This window comes from Nesoenas mayeri (genome assembly GCF_963082525.1).
Source record: "Nesoenas mayeri genome assembly, chromosome: 25".
Taxonomy (NCBI): domain Eukaryota; kingdom Metazoa; phylum Chordata; class Aves; order Columbiformes; family Columbidae; genus Nesoenas; species Nesoenas mayeri.
The window spans coordinates 61,652-79,256 of record NC_137549.1 but is presented as its reverse complement, the minus strand read 5'-3'; positions in this window follow the sequence as shown (position 1 = coordinate 79,256).

Genomic DNA, 17,605 nt, shown 5'->3' with positions numbered 1-17,605 from the left:
CTGTCCCTCTGACAGTGCAGCATGGAAGCGCTGGTCTGGACCATGTTCTTGTCCCCTACATGAGAAATACTGTGAGAGAGACCTGACAGATCCTGTAAATTGTGGGATGTATCATCTTTAGGAGATCCCTCCAGGAAATGCAGCTGCATTGTCCTACAACCAGAGACTTACCGTGTTAGAACTGTGAAGATTTGTCTCTCAATGAGCCCTCAGCAACCAACCCCCCACATTGCCGTTCCCCTCTCTGTGCCTGTCTCCTGTGCCCTCGGTGCTGCAGGCAGAGCCCTCAGCCCTGCTGCGTGTGCAGAGGAGCTGCTCCTGGGCAGAGCTGCCATGCAGTGCTGCCGCTGCCATGAGCTCCCTGTGACCCAGGAGCCCAGCCCAGCTCAGCAGCACAGGAGCAGCCCATGATGTCCCTTTCTCTGTCCCCTCTGGGCTCCCTTGTGTTCTTCTTGGATCCCCAGGGGCATGGCCCATGTAACAGTCTGAAATAACCAGTGATGTTTCTTCTCTCACCTCTACAGAGACAGTTCTCTCCTGCATTAGTTTTTTTTTCATATTAGAAAAGCATTTTGGCATGAGAAACATCTTTTCTTGTCCCATCATTAGACAGAACACCAGGAATGTTACAGCAAAGGATATAAATTCTCCAAGCTGGGCAGAGGAATATCTTCAGTTGAATGAGTTCAGGCATTTTATCCTGGTTTTATACTCCCAGGTCTAGAGAGACATTCAGCAATATTTGGCCATGTCATGTCTGTGCTCTGAAGCAAAGCCTTTGCACACATGGGCTCTTGGACACTTGGTACCAGGTTTCTTGTGCAGGTCAGAGCTGGGCTGGCGCCACATCTGGGGTGGCTCAGACCAGATGTGAGGCCATGTCCTCAGCCAGGGACCTGAGTGGGGGAGCTGGAGCTGTCAGTGCTGCGGACAGAGCTGTGACACGGATGGAATGAACTGCCAGGCAGGGTGGCAGGAGTTAGTTCATCTGGTCTCAAGGACAGCAGCCGCCAGGCACAGGAACAGTCCAGATAAAAACTCAGTCCAGACCAAAACTCAGTCCAGACCTGTAAGGCAATTCAAGGGCCCATAATGAGCTGTTACTACTGCAGGAACAGTTAAAGTAGAAACACACTGTGTGGCCACTCATGAATATAATAAGAGGTGAGAATCCCTGTCTCCTCCTGTTGTCCCTCTTCACCAGCAAGGTCTCTGAGATCTCTGTGGCTGAAGTCAAACAAGCAGCAGTGGATGGGGATCAAGTCAGGGGTCACTGGAACTAACATAATCCTGTCCACTCTATGGGACAGCAGGGGCAGCATCCCAGGAGCTGGGACAGCAGGACCATGTCACAGTGAGGCCACTCTGCACCATCTGTGAAAGCTCATGGAGACTAGGGGGACTCCCTGACCACTGGCAGCTCTCACACAGTGTGTGTACTTTTCAAAATGGCCAATGGGTGAGCAGGAGAACTAAGGGCTGTGCCCCAGAACATGTCCACTGGGACCCCATTTCTGGGTGTCTGGAAGAGAAGGTGACAGGGTTTACCCAGGGTAGGTTGTGTCTGTCCATCCTCTTTGCTTTCTGTGAGGAAAGGACAGGGTGGTGGACGTGGGGCAGAGCAGTGGTGGTCTGTTACCTGGAAGTCAGCAAGGCATTCAGCATCATCCCCCACAATATTCTTCTGTCCAAGGTCTGTGGTTATGGTCTGTGTCAGTGTGCAAGTAGATGAGTAAAAAGCAATCTAGATGCTTGAGCTTGGAAAGGTGCTCTTGAAAGGGAGAAACTTTCCAGTCATGAGGACAGTCCAGCACTGGAAGCTGTTTCCCAGGAGTGCGCACTCACTCTGTCCCAGAAAGTGACCAAGATGTGTTTGGATAAAGCCCTGAGCAATCTGGTCTGACCCTGCTGTGAGCAGGAGGTTGGTCAAGACACCTCCTGAGGTCCCTGTGATCCTGAATGACACTGTCCTTCCTTCCCCTTCATGTTTTCAAATTAGGGAGAACTCTCAGGTTCTCCCAGACCACAGAAGTAATTCATATGAGGTGCAGGGCTGCTTTACAAGTGCCCCCAAACAGCCCTGACCACATCTTTTCGATCATTTTTCTTTTGCCCTGAGACAAGATCTTATTTTTTGCTGTCCTAATGACTCTCCAGAAAGAACAGCCTGTGTTGTTAACCCTTTCAGAGCAGGTTATTCAAGAGGTGTCAGCATCTATGCACAGAGTCTGCACGTCAGCCAGACACAAATCCATCATTATAGAAATGAAAACGAGGCACTTGACAAGCTCCTTGCACCCAGATATCAGCATGACATGTCTGCTGAGATGCCAGGGAACACCTAAAATCTACGTGAAGGGTATGTGAGTCCTGGTTGGGTATCCTGGCTTGTCTCCTGACCCATGTGGTGCTTCAGGCTGTGAAGAGAATCAAAACCAGCCATTGGACTGGGGTAGTTCCATTTTACACGTGTCACACAGGGCAGATGAAGGGAGCTCAGAACTCCAGACTCTGCTGCACTGCTGGGTCTTCAGAGACTGGAAATGCAGGTGACAGTGTGTGTCAGTGCACACACATAAAGATTCTGGCTTCCTTTGTGCCTTTGCACTGACCTGGGATCTGTTCCTTGGCCTTCTTTGTCTCAAAAAGAAACTGTTCTTCTATGCAATCTCCACATCACACCACATAAGAAATAATTAAAAGGTAGAAAAATAATGAAAGAAGCACAATTTGGGGGTAATTCTGTCCAAGAGGTGTACTCTTTAAATGATTAAAACAAAAAAGAAGTGATAGAAAAAGCATTGTTCTAAGAAATTCTTTCAAGACACAACTGCTGAGGTGTAGTAGATGCTTGGAAAAGCAAGAGTGACTGTTAGGACTGAAATTAAAGAGCTTTAGTTCATCATGATCATCAGTGAGAATAAGGAGTTCCCTGTTATTGTTACTAGTGACAGCACCACTGTTCACAAACATCCTTCAGAGCATCTCCATTTTTCCTGGGCTCCAGAGCTCATCCTGCTCAGAGTTTGACAGGATTGCTGCAAACCCCTGTGACCCAAATCTCTGCAACTGTCTCTGCTCAACAGACTTTTACCTCAGGAAGGGGAAAACTCCCAATGCAGGCACCAAACCAGTGCCCAACCTGCCTGGAGAGCCAGGACAGTTGTGCCACACAACAGCAGCCTCCAAGGGAAGCTGGAGGTGATGGAACTGAAATGGTTTCAACCCAAAGCATAGCATCACAGAATCATAGAAACATTTAGGTTGGAAAGGACGCTTAGGAACATGGAGTCCAACCGTAAATCAAACACTGTCAAGTCCACCACTTATTCAAGACAGTATCTCAAAGTTAGCATTGCACCTTTGGGCTGCTCACTGCTCAGCCAAATAGAGGCACCACTGGGTCTCCTTCACAAAACAGGTCAGTGTGGCTGGAGCCGCCAAGTCCACCACTAAACCATATCCCATAGTGCCACATCTCCATGTCTTTTCAATACCTCCAGCAATGGAAGCTCCAATCCTGAGCTGGCAGGACACCATTGGCTGCAGTTTGACATAAGATACTGTCATGAGTGAGAGTTCAGCCCTCGCTGGCAGAATGTCTCACATCCCTCATTGAGGAGGGCAGAGGGTTGGGAGATGGGAGCACGTTTCAGTTTCCAGATCCCAGCACAGAGCCCAAACCATCCTGCCCTTGGACTCTGGATCCCATTTCCTGAGATGCAAAGCTGGTGGCCTTCTGTGGATAATCATGTTAAAAGGCATGAATAATCCTTCAAATGTTTGTGTAATTTGTCTAGGAATGTCAGTTTTTAAAGAATAATAAAAGTTTAACCTGCTTACATTTACATTTACATATATGTAAAATAGTATTGTGCATCTGTGGTCGCCCCTCTGGCAATGACAATTAAATAGGCATTGCCACTATAAGGCTCCATACTTCATCCACAAGCACACATCTAAGTGGTTCAGATGAAGGGTGGTCTGGCAAACATCACCCTTTGTGTCCCCAGGTGATGGACACTGCTCATGTGCCTCTGCAGAGAGTGGCAGGAGCTGGATCCCCTTCTCGGGACAGACTCCTTCCAGGAGAGACACTGACACAGGGGGAACTCATCAGGGCTTTACGGCATTTCACTCGGCATCGGTTTTGACATATTGGGTGCTGTCCTGTGACTGCCCTTTCTGCACAAATGATCATACAAACACAACCATTTAGTAAGACATGGTCATAAAGGGGCTGTTATGGACAAGAAAGCTCACCATGAACTCTGGAGAGAGAGAGGAGGTTTATAATATGCATCAGGAAGAACCAAGAAGCTCGAGGCCTCTTCTGAAGAGTGGGAGGCCTGAGCAGCCATGATTGGCCATTGTAGGTGTGGGAGAGGGTCAGGGCATGTCAGGGAGACGCAATGAGATGGCTGATGGCTTCAGTGAACCCTTCCAGCTATGTCTGAACCCAGAAATGGAAAGCATTTGATATCTGCAGGTGGAGGAGCAATAGGAGGAAGATTTTCCTGGGAATATGGAAGGAAGAAAGGCCTCTCTTGGGCTAATCATGTATGACAGTGACATTTCCATCCTGTGGGCATGGCTGTGCCTGTGAGATGGGGAACGGCTGCTGCTGGGGTGGCTGTGCTCAGCCATGGCCCATGAGCTGACCCTGCTCTGCTCCTCTCTTACACTGCCCACACTTGGATGGTCCTCAAGAGTCATCCATGAGCCTGGTGGATGCATGAGCCTCCTGGAGTGGTGAGTATGGATCCAAATAGGGGATTCAAGCAAGTGTGGGACTGGGACATTGAGGTGATTGGTGACCATTGCCAGGTGTATGAAAGAAGCTGGATGAGTTGTGAGGAGCTCACAGGCATTTCCAGCTCCACAGAAAAACAGAGCCTTGCAGTTAAAGCAACAGCACTTGACATAAAACCCACCCCAAAACACAAAACACTCACACTGACCAGAGGAAAAGCCTTGAAAAACATTGGAGAAAAATCTACCAGGTCCCAGGGGTCAGGGCTCAGCCATTCTGGTGATTAACAAGCATCAGGGACTGACATGGCATCAGAGCCACCTCCACATGGCCCTCACCACCTGGAACCAGTGTCTGCAAGTCTTTCCTTCACCAGCCTCCAGGGACAGGGACCTGCACTGGTTGTTTCCTTCACAGCTGTGTCAGTAATGGCCCTTCATGGGGTCCAAACACCCTCAGAACTTGGGGTTTGCTTCTGCCTTTCACTTCATTGGAGGTTTGTTCATTCTTTCAGTAGCTGCAGTTCAGGATCATGGCAGCAGAGGGCTCTCATTGACAGCTAAAATGCTCTTAAATGCCAGGGGGCTCTGTGCACCATTTTCCTAAAGGCTTCAAGTCTGGTGTGGATGACGAGAGAGATTTCAGGAATAGCCAAACAGAGACCATTTCCAAAATAAATAGCAATAAAGCCAAATTTCTTCTATTTCCTTCCCTGCTCGCCCTTCCCTCCCTTTCCAGATCAAGTGGTCTCAACAGTTTCTTGTTCATATTGTTCTGGAGCGTCTCCTGATAAAGACTGAATTCATTGGAAAAGTGGGTGCCTAAATCACCATGTGAGTGAGGAGTGTCCCTGGCAATCTCAGGTGCCACAGCACAGTGATACTTGTGTTCAGGGAGCTGGTCAAGTGACCCATCTCCTGTTCTGTAACGATATCTGAGTTTGCTCAGGTCACCCCTGACTTGAGCCCCATCCACTGCTGGGTGTTCTCCAGACTCCTGCCTTCAGGAATAAAGTCTCAGGAGACCTTGCTGGTGAAGATGGAGGCAAAGAAGCCATGAAGAACCTCAGTCCCGTCTGATTCTACTCTTATGAAGTTCAGCAGCAGGCCCACGTTCACCCTGTCTATTACTGCAAATGAAGCTGTGACAGCTAATCTTGCTGTCCTCAGCTTCCCCTGCAGGTATCAATCCAGGGGAGCTTTGTCATCATCTCTACATCCATGGACAAGGTTTCTAAATTCCTCCTTTGCAGCTTCCCCTGCTTCAATCTCCTGTGTGCTGCCTTTTGCCCTGCAGCTCCATCAGTTCAGACGAGCAGCCTCAGGAGATAAATGCTTCTGTTCATGGGTACTTGGAGAGATCATTCTTGTGCTTGGAGCAGCCTGTCCTGTAAGGATTATCAGATTTCCTGAGCTCCTTCACCCTTCAGACCTACTTCCATGTCACCACGTTGCCCACCATCTCCCAGTATGTCAAAGTCTTCTCCTCTGGAACCCACCAGCCTGTGCTCTGCTGCTGGCCTTCCTCCCTCCCCTCTGGTGCCTGGGACCCCTCTGTGTCCTGCTCATGACAGCCAAGGTGGACACTGATGTTCGCATCCCTCACCAGCTCTTCCTTGTTTCCCAGATCCCAGTCCAGGTGAGAATCACCCTTATTGCCCCACCAGGCAGTCATGTTAAGCAGTTGGCCCAAGATCCTCTGGACTGTTGGCAGCTGCAGCTTTGCCTGACCAGTGAATGTCAGGGCAATTACAGTTCCCCATAGGAACCTGCTCATTGACTGGAGACTTCTTCAGGTTAATGACAGAAGATCTTTTCCAGTACTTCTCCATGATCAACTATTATGTAACACCCCAAACATTATCACCCTGTACTGGGTTTACAGGGCAAAGTCTTGGAACTGAGAGTGAGTGTGGCTGTGCTACAGTTGTCACCTCTCTGAGAAGACAACAGGAGTTCGACCAATGTCAGACAGAGCGGATTTCAGCTACTCCAAGATGGACCCAGTCCTTGCCAAATCTGAGCCACTCAGTGATGCTGGCAGCACCTCTGGGATATTTTATTTGAGAAAGGGTAAAAAACACTGCACAACAGCAGGTGGGAGAGAGGAGGGAGGAAATGGGAGAGGAAAGCTCTGCAGACACCAAGGTCATATCCCATAGGACCCAAGCAGGTCCCTCAGCAGGCCAAATCCTGCTCTCCTGAAATCCTGCTCTTGGCTTTGTTCTCATCTCCCAGGAGCCTCAGCTCCACTTTCCCATCCCTGACTGTTCCATCCTGACCAACTCTTTCTGGTTTGTAAGTGTGAAGTCCTACAGGGCACCTCACCCCACTGACTCCTCAGTCACCCGTGTCAGGAAGATGTTGTCAATGGGTTCCAAACCCTCCTGGATGGCTGGTACCTTGCAGATATTGGGATATCTCAGGTCTGCACGAGGACACGGCCCTGGAAACATGAGGCTTCTTTCATTTGTCTGAAGGAGGCCTCATCTCATTCCTCTTCCTCATCATTGAGTCTGTACCTGATGTCCAGTCACCACAACATTGCCCATGTTGTTCTGCCCTCTCATGCTGACTCCTTAATGTTCAGCTGACATTGTCTGTCCCCAGGCAGAGCTCCACACATTCCTGCTGCTCTCTCACCTGAACAGAGCCTCTCTCTTTGACTCCAGACGTCTGGCATTATGAGCACCAGACGCAAAAGACCCCACAGTTTCTCCAGGAGATGGTATTTATAGTGTCCTATAACTCCTCATGCTGTCATGTTGGGAGATACACCCCCATCAGGATAAACAATCTGCATGCAAACTTTAACATCTGAGCAAATGGAGATTCAGCCCAGGGAGAGTGCAGACCTTGAGAAAATCTGGGATTTACCCAACAGAAAACTCTTAATTTGTAGAAGGAGAAATAGTCAGTGATGTATCAGGGGGGACAAGTGTATCAGATGCACAAGACTCCACGGTTTCTCCAGGAGGTAGTATTTGCAGTGTCCTGTAACTCCTCATGCTGTTATCTTGGGAGAGAAATCCTTATCAGGATAAGCCAACTGCATGCAAACATTAACAGGTGAGCAAATGGAGCTTCAGGCCAGGGAGAGTCCAGACCTTGAGAAAATCTGGCATACACCCATCAGAAAGCTCTGAATTTTGACAAGATGAAGTGACCAGTTCTGTATCGGGTCAGGAGAACAACCCCATTGATCAGGACAGAGCAGGACCTGACACGCTGAGCAGTGACCCTGAGGAGAAGGGCCTGGGCACTACAAGGTCCCCACACCAGCCCATGGTGCACGCTCACCATGAACAAGGCAGCTGCACACGGGGCTGCGTGAGGAGGAGCGTGGGGACCCAGACATCTGGAGTTCTGATCCCATTCGGTTCAGCACTAGTGTGACCCACACACCGGTGTGTGCCAGTGTGCGGCTTCCCAGTTTGGAGAAGCAGGCAGGAACTGGAGAGTGCAGGGCTGTGCCAAGGCAGGTTCAGCACCTTGTGCACATGGTGTGGGGTGCTGAGGGACCTGGGCTGCTTTGGCCCAGCAGTGCTGGGGAGGCTGCAGCAGTGCAGGAGTAGCCTGAGAGTGCTTGAAGGGTGGTTTCAGAGATGGTGGAGGTTGGGAAAGAGCTTGAGAAAGAAATAGAGGCCCAAAGTGCAGCTGGGGAGGTCCAGGCTGGACATGAGCAGAAAGGAATGTGAGTGGAAGGGCAGTGCTGTGGTGGAGCAGGTCAGCAGAGGGAGTCTGCATCAGCCCAAGGCTTTGTGCTTCAAGGAACATCTGGGGAGGATGGAGAGATCTCAGCAAAGGAAGGAAGATGCTCAGACAAGAGCAAGGTGGGGCAGCAGGGGGGATGTCTCCAGCCTGCAGGGAAAGAGGTGCAGGGGATGCCACAGCACAGGACAGGCTGTTGTGGAGATGATCAAGGGATGTAAAGAGTCTGAAAGCCCCAACCAGACATGAGCTCCTTCTCCCCTTGGCTATGGCTGTTGTCTGCACCTCTGATGCCTGTGAGGAGACACCTTGTCCTTCCAGCACAGGGGCCTCATGGCCTCCTTGTCCCCAGCCAGGAACCTGGGAGGTATGGGACCATAGTCCTGCCCTTGTCCCTGCACAGCCCCACATCACAGTGTCCCAGGAAGGGCCCTGGGCAACGTGGGAGGGACAGGATCTGACTTCCCATGGTACAAGGTCAGGGCTTGGCTTTTGGTTAAAGAAACACAACCACGTTTCCTCAGCATCAGAGACATCTTTACTTTGCTTTTCCTGACCTCCAGTTTTCTTCTCTAACCAAACCTGGATATTGTTTCTCAGTAGGTTCCCTCAGTGGGACCCATTAACACTACAAGAAACTTTGGAGTTTGCATCTGACTTTGACTTCCTGAGAACTTTCTTTAGCTTCCCCTCAGGGTCTGAGGTCCATGGACTCAGCACCAAACCCACCAGAGGGGTCATTAAAGCGCCTTGGGCTGCTCCTGTGCTGCTGAGCTGGGCTGGGCTCCTGGGACACAGGGAGCTCATGGCAAGCGGCACCACTGCAGAGAGACAGCTCTGCCCAGGAGCAGCTCCTCTGCACACGCAGCAGGGCTGAGGGCTCTGCCTGGGGATCTCAGGAGACAAGCAAGGCAGGGAGAAATTAAAGGTGGTCAGGACTGGGAGGATGGCTGAGAGCTCACTGGAGGAGAAACCTTTGCAGCCCTTGCCATGGTAAGTCTCTGGTGTAGGGCAGTGCAGCTGTAGCTCCTGGAGGCATCTCCTGAAACTGGCACAGGCACAGCTTGTGGGATCTGTAAGGACGGGGCTCTTGTCAGGCCATGTTGAACAGCTGTGAAGCCAGGTGAGCACCCAGGGGTGCCCAGGGCTGTCCTGCAGAGCAGGGTCCCTGCACCCCAGGGCTGTGCCGGGGCAGGGACTCTGCCGCCTGCCAGGGTCAGCGCTCAGCCTGCCTGGGAGATCCCATGGCAGCAGCTGTGGGGGGAAGGAGCGACCCCCGGCAGGGCAGGCAAGGAGCTTGTGGGGTTAAAGGGAGCTGTGTGGGTCAGGGCTGCTCAGAGCTCCAGATCCCCCCACAGACATGGCAGAGGGTCCTTCAGAACAAGGACATCAGTACAGGAACAGCCGCAAGGGAAGGAGTCTGTGCTTTCAGTTTTCCACTCTTGCTCGTCTGGGTGTGCAGTGGGAGATGGGGATTTATTTCTCTGCTTTGGAGAAGACACTGAGAGCCCAGTTCTCGTTAGGACTGGTCTGAGCTGCTCCTGAGCCCCTGCACACACAGAGCTGCCCCTGGGCAGTGCCAGGATGTGTGAGCAGGAGAGAGCTGAGCACACAGCGGGTGGGACGGGGTCTGTGACACTGACAGGGGGCAGACCCAGGGACAGAGACACAGCTGCAGGCAGCACAGACATGGGCAGGGAGAGGGAGATGGACCTGAAATACTGGGGAGGGGATTCAGGCCCCCCTGCCATCCCCTGCAGTGCAGACACATTTCCCAGTGCAACCCCTGGTCTCCTCTCCTCCCCAGCAGACCCTCTGCCCCAAAGCCGTGGGGTCCAGGTCACGAGTCTCCACCTCAGCAGCTGGACCTCCAGGTGAAGGGTTCCTGGAACGTGGTACACAAAAAAGGTGCTAAAAGTACTTGCTCCACAGTGTCACTATGTGAGTGGCAGCAGCACAGCCGGGTCAGGAGAAGGTTCCACACCATGCCCGTCTGCCTTTCTGTCCCTGCTTTATTTTCTGGTAGCACTGCAGTGTTCTTCCCTGTTTCTCCACCTGTCCCTGGTGCTCTTGCTCTCTGGGGTTGGGATGGGAGTGTGGGTCAGTTTTTGTTCTGACACCAACACAGGGGGTCTTGACCCAGAGGTGTATTCATGGAAACTAGATGCCCAAGCTGCATTTTAAACTGTGATGAACTGTTTTTTTCAGTTGGTAGAAACAGAATGAGGGGAAACATCCCTCCATCAGGGAGGGGGTTTTCCATGAGAAACAGCCTGTTTATTTTCCCCAGAGAAGTCACCCCTAACATGTAACTGTCTCTCCTCCTTGCACAGGTCCTCATGCCCACAGGCAGCCAATGTCCAACAGCAGCTCCATCACCCAGTTCCTCCTCCTGCCGTTCACAGACACACGGGAGCTGCAGCTCTTGCACTTCTGGCTCTTCCTGGGCATCTACCTGGCTGCCCTCCTGGGCAATGGCCTCATCATCACCACCATAGCCTGGGATCGGCACCTCTACACCCCCATGTATTTCTTCCTGCTCAACCTCTCTGTCATTGACCTGGGCTCCATCTCCACTACTCTCCCCAAATCCATGGCAAACTCTCTGTGGGACACCAGGGCCATCTCCTTTTTGAGATGTGCTGCACAGCTCTTTTCATTTGCCTTCTTGACAGCAGCAGAGTATTCTATGCTCACCATCATCCTATGACTGCTACGTTGCCATCTGCAAACCCCTGCACTACGGGACCCTCCTGGGCAGCAGAGCTTGTGTCCACATGGCAGCAGCTTCCTGGGCCACTGGGTTTCTCAATGCTCTGCTGCACACGCCCAATACATTTTCACTGCCCCTGTGCAAGGGCAATGCCCTGGGCCAGTTCTTCTGTGAAATCCCCCAGATCCTCAAGCTCTCCTGCTCACACTCCTACCTCAGGGAAGTCTGGCTTCTTTTAGTCAGTGCCTGTTTAACTTTTGGCTGTTCTGTGTTCATTGTGGTGTCCTATGTGCAGATCTTCAGGGCCGTGCTGATGATCCCCTCTGAGCAGGGACGGCACAAAGCCTTTTCCACCTGCCTCCCTCACCTGGCCGTGGTCTCCCTGTTTGTCAGCACTGCCATGTTTGCCAACCTGAAGCCCCCCTCCATCTCCTCCTCATTCCTGGACCTGCTGGTGTCTGTTCTGTACTCAGTGTTTCCTCCAGCAGTGAACCCCCTCATCTACAGCATGAGGAACCAGGATCTCAAGGATGCCCTCTGGAAACCGATGACTGGATTTCTTCTGAACCTATAAACTGTCTCTGCCTTCTTCTACATAAGAGTATATTCTATCTCATTGGAGGTTCATCCTGTGTGCAGTATTTTTTGTCTCTATTTGTGTTTTTTTTTATTATGATAATATTTTAATTCCCTTTGTAATTCACTGCCTGCTTTTCTTTTCACACCAAGTGGCTGTGTCAGTGTGGAATCATGTTCTCTGTCTTTAAGCAAAATAAAGGGTCCTTCACCATTTTTTTTCACCGGCATTCTTTCTCCGGGAACTTTCTGGAGCTGCGGGGACAGTTCCCGTGCGTGGGTGGAAGGGAAAACAGCTCTGGCATGTCAGCCCTGCCAGGGAGCAGCAGCGCTTGGTCTTCCAGAGCTGTTCTGGTTCCACGCCCACACTCTCCTTTTCATCCCTTGTGTTGGTGCAAGGCCTGAGTGCTCTGGCACTTGGTCACCATCCTGCTGTGTGTCAGTCCTGTGAGCGGAGGCAGGGACAGGCAATGGGCACTTGTGTCACAGAACTGGTCTCACAACAGCCTTTCCACAGAGAAAGGTGATCTCCTCAGGGCAATACACGATGGTTTATATCTTCAAGCATATGCTTACGATAGTGTCCCACAGATTCAAACACCACTGTATAGATAAACAGTGTGTGTGTGCAGGGCTGTCACACAGCAGTATCCTCTCACAGCCAGGCCTCCTGCCAGAGACCTGCAGAACCAGCAGAGCAGGGGCTGGGCTGTGCCCCTGTGCACTGGACACCCCACAGAATCTGCCCCAGGGCATCGTCATGGACAGGCCCCTCTCAACCACCATTTCCAGCCCTGACTTCTCTCCCCAGCTCACAGAGGTTGTTCTTCCCTCCATGGAATGACACTGAATGACTAGGTCAGCAGTCCATGTCTGCGTTGTACAGATAAGATGTGAGCACGCACATCCTGGATGGGAGGTGAGATGTACCAAAGTGAGCACAAACACCATCAGCTATTCCTGTGGGTTCCATGATGGCCTGTGGGACAGACAGTGTATTGAGGTCACTTCATGTTGGCAGAAACATCCTATGGGAAACTGCCTGAATACAGCGCTGGGTTGTGCTTCCTTGAACTGAGGTCCCCGTGTCCATTCCTCATGATGTGGGACATCTCAGATGAGTGCAGAGCAGGTGACACACCACAGGGCTAAGATGTGTCCTGTACTTTGGGAGTGGCAACAGGAGGCCAGAGGGACACTGTGACTCCTGCCTCTGTGTGTAAAAGGGACAGACTCTGTCTCTGAGCATCCCTGGGTGAACAAGGAGTCCTGAGACCAACTCAGATATGGATGCCTGACAGAACCCTGATATTTCTGTGTGTGACTCCAGGAACAAACCCCACTGGATCAGTGAGATTCATCTCAGCTGCCTTGGACAGGATCATTTCAAGTGTTCCAGTCTGCTCTGTCACCCTTTCTTGTGATTCCAGATTGTGATCTCAAAAGTGAACTATAAACCAGAATGGTTCTGGGGTCCTTAGAAACCGCAGACCTCAAACTCATCTTCAAGAAGAGCAGGAATAGGAACTGGGATAACTAAAAGCTGGCCACCCTACCTCCCTACATGGGAAGGGGATGGGACACGTGTTCCTGCAGCCATTTCCAGGAATGTGAAGGACAAGGAAGGGATTGCTGAACCCAAATGGACAGGGGAAAGAAAGACACGTTGTGTACAGGGCATTTGCAAGGCTCAGACATGGTCTCCTTCTGGCCAGAGTGGTGCTGATGGGGCTCAAGAAGTGGATGCTGGGTGGGAAGTTGGCTGAACCATCAAGCTCAAATATCACCAGTGGTACCAATTCCTCTGTGCAGCCAGTTACTGGTGTCATGTCTCAGTGACCAGCACTTGGGCCAACGTTGTTGAACATCTTATTCTCCCCTTCCATGATGTATCAGAGTGCACTTTCAGCACCTTTGAGGGTGATGCAAACCTGGGTGGAGGCCTTGAGCAACCTCACCTGGTTCACTCTGCCCTGAGCAGGAGAGTGAGACAAGATGAGTGAGACAAGGGCTCTCTTCAAACCTGAGTTATTCTGTGATTTGGAATAATTTTTGCCTTGGAGAGGTTTCTGGAGAGAGAATAGATAGAAAAATAGTAAAAAAGCAATGCAAAAGAGGAGATATAGAAGGTGTTAACATAAATAGAGCATTTCCAGTGAGGAGTGCTTTTCACCCACATTGCTAGTAGAAAATATATTTGACAAATTTGAACAAGGTGAGGAAGCAAGATGGGTGTCTGCAGCCTGCAGGGAAAGAGAAGCAGGTGTAGGACTGTGTAGAACAGCCTGTGGTGGAGATGGCAAAGGGCACTGTAAGGCTGGAAGGCACCCACAGAACCCAGGTCTCTGTCCCCTTGGCCAGGGCAGTTGTTTCTGCCACTGAGGCCCAGGAGAAGACATGGTGTCCTCATGGCACTGGGGCCTCGGTGCCTCCTTGCAGCCCCATGGGGAAGCTGGAAGTTGTTGTCCCAGTGTTGTCCTTCCCTGGGCCTTGCACACCCACATCCCACGGTCCCAGGAAGAGCCCTGAGCTGTGTGTGAGGGACAGGATCCCCCTTCCCATTGCCTGGAGCTCATGGCTCCTCCTTTCTGCTTCAGAAAGCAAACCAAGCATCAGAGCTGAAGAAAAGACTCAAAGGATGTAGAGTGAGATAAGGACCAAGCAAAACAAGTCGATTCAATGTGAATCACGCTAAGCCATTTATTACAGAAACAAGTCTCCTTATATACGTAACTATATTCTAATCATGCATCCACGCTCCAAGCATGGATTCGTTAAATGAGGATCGTGGGCTGTCCGTGCACTGGAGTCTCACTGATGATACGTCCGATGATTCATGCCACGCCAGGACCCTGGTGATTGAGGAACGCCCCTCTTTCTCACAGCAGACTCTGTTCTCGAAGTGGCCTTGAGATACCTTTGAGCCTGACTAATTCAGCAACAGGTCTTAATCTATCAAAACCCATCCACACTTCCCCCTTTCTTTTCCTGAATTAGTCAGGCCCCTTAAACTGCACGGTGCATCATTTTTGAAATATACTGCAACATAGAACACGTGATTAACAACATAATTACAATTACATATAATGCAGTTAAACCTTACTTAATAAGATCAAACAACTACCTGCCTATTCTTAAAACCTTAATTCTACTATGACAACCTTATTAAAACACTATTTTAATAGTTTCAAAATAACCAGACAAGTTAATACAATATATTTTCTTAAATTCCTAAAAGATTTATAACTGCGCAGTTTATAGGGTAACATACTTAATATCATCCGCATATACTAATAATTGAATTAATATCTTAAAAGTTATCTTAACCTATTTAAAAGATCAATAGCTTAACCTTAATATCCCTTCTAAAAGTTTATCAGTTGCTGAACTTAGATTACTATGATAGAGATATCTCATAATTTTACCTTATCTATGCATTGACTATCTAATCATAATATCACCCTTTTGGATCTCCTGCTGATTGTTCAAATTGCCATTCTCCACAGAAGGTACACCACCTGCTTGATAATAGGCTTCTAGACCACCAGGTCTGCGAGCATCTGTAACACTGAATTAGGATCCATGGTTTACATCTGAAACAGTCCTCACAACTTATCTCCCTCCTGTCCATCTGCATCCGTTGAATCTTTGTTGAATCCACTTCAATCATTGGCCTGTAATGACGCAAACATAACCTTTTCCCCAGGTTATCAATTGATGTGGCCTTTTTAATTGACTAGTGATTTGACCATAACTAATGTAGATTCTTTCTGATTTAGCATGGTTTTGGGTCATACTTGCAAAGTATTTCATCACATACAATGCTTTTGACAATTGGTTTTGTGGTGCTTCCCCTACTTCCCCCCCCTTTTTTTTAAAAAAAAAACCAAACAAACAAAAAAATTCAGAACCAGATATGTGCGTTGGATCTTGACTATGTACTCAAAATCACAAATCAAATTTAGAGGTTCCTCCTTAAAAAGCTCTAAGTAATTTAAAGCTGTGCCAAGTTCTGCTCATTGAGTTGAACCTTCAATAATTTTTACAGAATGACGCCAATTGTTATCTCCACACCAAAGCACTACAGCTTTATGAGACTTCCCAGAACCATCAACAAAAACTTTGCAAGTATGTAGGATCAGACCAAATACAAGTATGGCCTATGACCTGATGTTAAAGGCTTGCAGGTTCTGCAGCAATTTACATTTAGGCATGCCAAAAGCTGTGCTGTTAAGAAAATCAGCTAGAGCAATTTATAAAGACATAGATTACAAATAAAAAAAAAAATCAGAATTAAATTTCACAAATGGTACATATATGACAAAAGGATCATGGTCTATTAAGACTTAAATTCATTCCCTGCATTTTCTTGATCAGAGTGACAATTGGTATATAACAGTCGGTATATCAGTCTGCTAGCAATCTCATCATACTGTCCCACAATGGCCACAGGTTGTTTCTATGTTGTAGCTATAAATAGACAAATCTGCAAGTCCAATCGAATGCAGTCAGCCTGTAATGTTGCCATGAATTTATTCCTCAAAGTTTCTGACTCCATTTTGGCTGTCATATTTATTGGATATTGTTTTCCCTTACTGGATCGAAGTCCTGTTTCAGATCTATTAGTGTAGTGTTTGCTTTATCGAAACACTGGCTGTTAATACTAGTAGAAATACAGCATTTGAAATTTCCTTGGAGATTTCTCACTTGCAGGAAGCAGATCTGCGCCATCCCAGCAGCTTCTTGTAGGCCATGCAACTAAACAGAATTCTCAGAAAACGTTATTTGAGCTTACAATTTACTCAACAAATCTTAACCTAAGAGAGGTATAGGAGTTTCTAACAACTATAAGAATTCATGTATTTAAACTTTGTTCCAAATTTGGCATTCCATTGGTCTCAAAAAATGGCCTTTCTTTCGTTCTCTCCCATGACCTCAAAAACTAGCATGGTGAATTTACTAAGAAGTCTCTTACAACTAATTACCACAGAATAAGTCTATCAACAAATTTTTGGTTTAGTTTTCCAGTTTCATTAGAACTATGGGTCTGCTAAGGATGCCTTTAAACTTCACCCTCGGACTCCTTCATGCAGTATTACAGCTCTCTAGCAGTAACATTGCTTGGGGGAGGGGCGCAGGGGGGGAATAAAACTTCCCTCTCGCCCCCATTTGAGATGGCAAGACGTCCAGCCCAGCATGAAAACACATCAGGTTGAACTCCACATCAAATCAATCTGGCTCCACTCCGCACTCAAATCAGTACCAGTCTGACCCAGAGAAGCACTCAACACTGTGACCCCCCCAAAGCTGACCAGTGTGAAAAGACTGACTTCAGCAAGGAGGCAAAATTATGAGCTCTTTTCCCCAGATGTGCCAAAACCTAGGAAACAAGACAGAAGCAAAAATAAACAACACCAACAACCCCTGATTCAAAGCCGAAAAACAACACAGTGCCACAACAAAAATGGATGACAATACTTCAGGGAAAAAAAAAGGACAGAGCGGGGGGAGTAAAGCCCCCCTTTCTCCGCTTAGCAGCGGGAAAACAGGTTTCTCCATTTTTTTTTTTTTTTTTTTTTTCTTCTCTTCTTCCTGCAGTTCAGATATAGTCAAGGTCACGCAGCTGGTACGAGGTGGGAGGCTCTGGGAAACTCCTCAGTTACAATGAGCTGCACATAGGCCTGGAATATTTTGCTGTTTTGTTTTCCCATTTCATTCCAACCATAATACACTTTATAAGCAATTTCAAGTAGCTCAGCAATAGTTACATTCCTTAGCTCCATTTACCTGTTACAATTTAGAGATGTCAAAAAACAGTATAAACCAGTATAATAAACATAAATCCATTATTCT